Raw genomic sequence first — 4,068 nt, 5'->3', positions numbered from 1 at the left:
TTAATGGGTGATCAGTTTTTTGGGTACAGGAATTCCTCCATCAATGCATTTCCCTACCTTACTGTGAAAAGGGTGCTTAAATATTATCATCAGATGACAATGCAGACCCACCACAGGGCTAGTGAAGGGGCAATTCATTAGGAGTCTGCTGACAGATGCAAACATTCTGACAAATTCTGTAAAGCAGAAGCATGTCATTAATTTCAATATTTATTACTTTCCATGAAAGATAAGTGACTCAATATTGGGAAGGGTTTTATAAGGCCAATATTTCTTCTCTCTCCAATGCTTTTTTGCTTTGTGAGGTACCTGCCTATTATGAGACTAACTTATTCCAAAGAACAAATTAAGCAGCAAGACACGACAAGCAGTGCATTTGTATGCAATTTGCTTACCACCTGAGGCATGCCAACGGCTCAAGGCCAAAGGCTGAGCAGCTCCAGCCATTCAATAAATGCAGTAATAATCAAACTGAATGCACAGCACTGGGGAACTTATTTCTAGTACAATATGGAATGTCTACATAGAACCAAGTGTGTCTGTGCACTTTGTGACTGTCATTAAAGAAACTATTCCACTGAGAAACTTATTCTAACTGCCATCCTGAAAATACTATCCAAAACAAATGAAATGTAGAGGTTTATATACCATATTCTACAACCAGAGAATCCTTGTGAAATGACACCCTGGACTGGGGGTCCATTATCAGGTGAAAAATATCCATGCAAACCATATATATCCATTTATCTATCTATAAATATTAAAGGACACAACAGCACAGGGCAGAGCAGAAAATCAGTCACTCTAGAGATGCAGCAGTCTCTGCTATCCTGATCATGTAGCAATTAATTAAGGTCTAGCTGTGGAAGCAACAAAGAATTAATTTAAAATAATTTATTTTTTCTAACAGCACTACCTCATCTCATTCTGAAGAGACCATGCACAGATATGGGCTGTGCTCATTTATTTTGCTGCTCCAGCTTTAATGAGTAAAACAATGACATTATTTAGGTCCCCGATCCATTTGCCAGTCACAGTAAAGTTCATCTCTTAAATAAACAGTGAGGCAAGCTGGCTTTAATTTGTACTCACATACCAACAATCGATTTTCCCCATAAACTCGGTCTCTTTTTGCTCTGCCTTGTGACTACACAGTCGGATCCAATTTAACCCTGCTGCAGAGAGCTGCCTTCCTTCTACATTTCTAAAACTGCCCAAGAATTAGCACAACTGAGAATAAAAGATGTGAAGATCAACTAATGAGGTGGAATGACTGGGCAATAAACTGTTTTACAAGAAAGCACAGCACTTGTTTCATTCTGACATCTTCATTCTGCTCCAATGAATCTTAATCTGTAAGGAGGAACTGTTTTTAAAGACAAAGAAGATGATTAAGATGATAATAATAATAATAATTATTATTATTATTATTTAAAAACCTGAGAACAAGCTACTGGATCTTCTTTTCCCATCTTTTCTACCCTACTTCCCCCAAACAAGGGAAAAAAATCTATCCATAATTAAAAACTGAATATGAACCTAAATAAAACCAAAACCCTTTAAACATCAGCACACTGATAGTTTTTGTGTTATTAGCAATGAATAATATCACATCCAAGGTCTCATGTGTTAAAGACAGAAGCATACTACTCTGGGACAGGCTGCCATTGCTCCCAATGCTGAACTACAAATGTTATTAAAAATCCAAACAAGGCTATTTTTACTTTCTGATTTAAGAAGTGACATTCTATTAAGATGTTTCTTACAGTTCAGTCCAGACGAAATGTAACTCACAATCTCATATTAGATTATCTGTTATTTATGTTCCAATTTACACATCTTATGAAGCATTTTAAAGATTATGTATGTCTCGCAAAACACAATTTTGCATAATATACACAATATTTTAAATTATTTTAAATACAAATTAAAAATTAAACAGACTTACTACAGGAAGTCAAACACCCACTTCGGCCAGTATCTCTTCTTTAACTTGACAAAAGTAGCTATCTAATGAACAATGTATGAATGAAGCAGACACAGAGGTATTCTCCCAGTCCCAACAGCCTACAGCTCCGGGACCTCCTCATGATCCCAGTACTGAGATTCACCAACACATCTTTCAGATGAACACTAATGCAGAATAATGCTGCAAATTTGTGGAAGGCTTCATTGGCATGTTATGGCAAAAAGTACCTGTGATTTTAGGGATCTCAGCTCTATCTGCTAAATACAACAGTATCCTTAATTTTTCTATGTCTTGTTCCAAGCTTGAAAAAGATTTTATCAACTCCTTTTGAACCCAGCCCCAATTGAAAACCATACAAACATGTAAATATTTCCATAATAAATTTGCACATTTAAGCTATTCATGAGAACTGGGGATTTTCACAACAAATGTGAAATATTCATATACATCTAGAGGTGACAGATCTATAAACAAATAACCAGAAAAATACTCTTGCCTGTCTTCCTTTTTGAAAATCTGACTTTAGGAATATTGTGCCTCTGGTAAAATGGTGTTCTTTTCATAGGAGTACAATCACTTGGCATTGTGCCTAAGAACATACCCCAAGAATGGAGTTATTTTGAGGACAAGCCCATCACTCACACATTCTCCAAATGTTCAGTCTTTGGATTTCTATGAATTTCCTTCAAGCCAGGAGGAGAGAATTGCTGTGTTACTACAGAACAATTCTTATATTTTAGAGATGAAGTACCAATGACTTATGTTACAGCTGCTGCTGCTGCTGCTGTGCTGTCTTCCACTTTATTGGAGCTGAATAATTAAACACCCTGTAGTCCCTGTGACAGTCCTGGACTCAGCATGGCTGTTAATCAATATCACATAAAAGGGAATTAGGCTTCGGCAACTGTTGCACAAGGCAGGATGGATAAGACAAGATGGAGAGAGATCTTCTCTTTCACACAGAGGACTAATTTTCTGCATTTTTCAAGTCTTGAGAATAGACAATACATACACAGATATGGGGAATCCAAATTAATCTCAGAGATTTGTTACACCATAATGGCAATCAAAAGTCACTTCCATTCTTTCCTAAATCTATTCTTTACATTTTTTTGGGATTGAAAAAAAACCCCTCGGCACCAGCATATTTAAAGTACTCAGTTTATAGGGAGAATTTAACTGCATGGAACCAGTTCTGAGAATTCTACCATATGATTGCAGACAGAAAAAACAACAGGTATTTAATAAACACTATCTCAATTCTGCTCCGTGCAAAATATTTAGGAACACTTGTGTTTCCAACAGTTTGAGGAATAATTTTTCTAGAATCTCTAAAAACTGTCCACAAGTTATGTATTTTTTCATTATGTTCTTGCTCTCTAATGAACCAATAGGTTATTAAGATCAACCTTAGGCTGAGAAAAACCAACAGAAGATTCACATGAAGAGGTGCAGATTTCCCCCATGCTGCCCTGCTTGGCATTCACCTCTTCCCAGAGAAAAGGTGACACAGTTCCCAAGTGTCTTCAACAACTCTTCCTTTCTGATGAAAGTGAAATATGCCATATTGAATTTAGAAATACCTCAAGCTTCCTACTATGCCAGGAAATGAACGCAAAAGTCAAATAGGTAAATTTCAGGTGGTTATATAAATTAATTAATAGTGAAGATGACACCGTCTACGTCATTGACGTAGAGGAGGAAGACTTCATGTACTCTTTACACTCCTCTGCTATGGGTGGCCTCTGATTTTTTTGTTTAAAAACCTAGTGTGTTTATACAACACACTAATTCAACTTTAACCCATGCACATTGTAAAAAACTCTGAGTAAAGAGGAATAGTCAGCAATTCAAATAGAAAAAGCTTACAAAGTAACTGATTACTCTTGATACTGTATTTCCTGAAATGTTTCACTGAAATTCAATTTTGCAAAAAGCAAGAACAGTGTTTTCCCTCCAATCCTATTAGTAACATGAAAAGAACAGGCATGTTTTAGATCTAATTTATTACTTATTCAATTTGTTTTCTATCTCACCAAGATTTGGTTCAAGCTTCAGAAAGTGTGCTTCAGTTAGCACCTCCCTCAAAACGATCCAGA

General features: G+C 36.2%; 1 protein-coding gene across 8 annotated transcripts in view; it reads right to left on the bottom strand.

Moving 5' to 3' along the window:
• The window catches only part of TBL1X (transducin beta like 1 X-linked), a 196,045-nt gene that overhangs the window by 103,494 nt on the left and 88,483 nt on the right, over positions 1-4,068 (bottom strand). The window lies entirely within an intron of this gene.

This window comes from Lonchura striata, chromosome 1, assembly GCF_050655825.1.
Source record: "Lonchura striata isolate lonStrDom1 chromosome 1, ASM5065582v1, whole genome shotgun sequence".
Lineage (NCBI taxonomy): Eukaryota > Metazoa > Chordata > Aves > Passeriformes > Estrildidae > Lonchura > Lonchura striata.
This window is presented reverse-complemented; position numbering and strand designations above follow the sequence as displayed.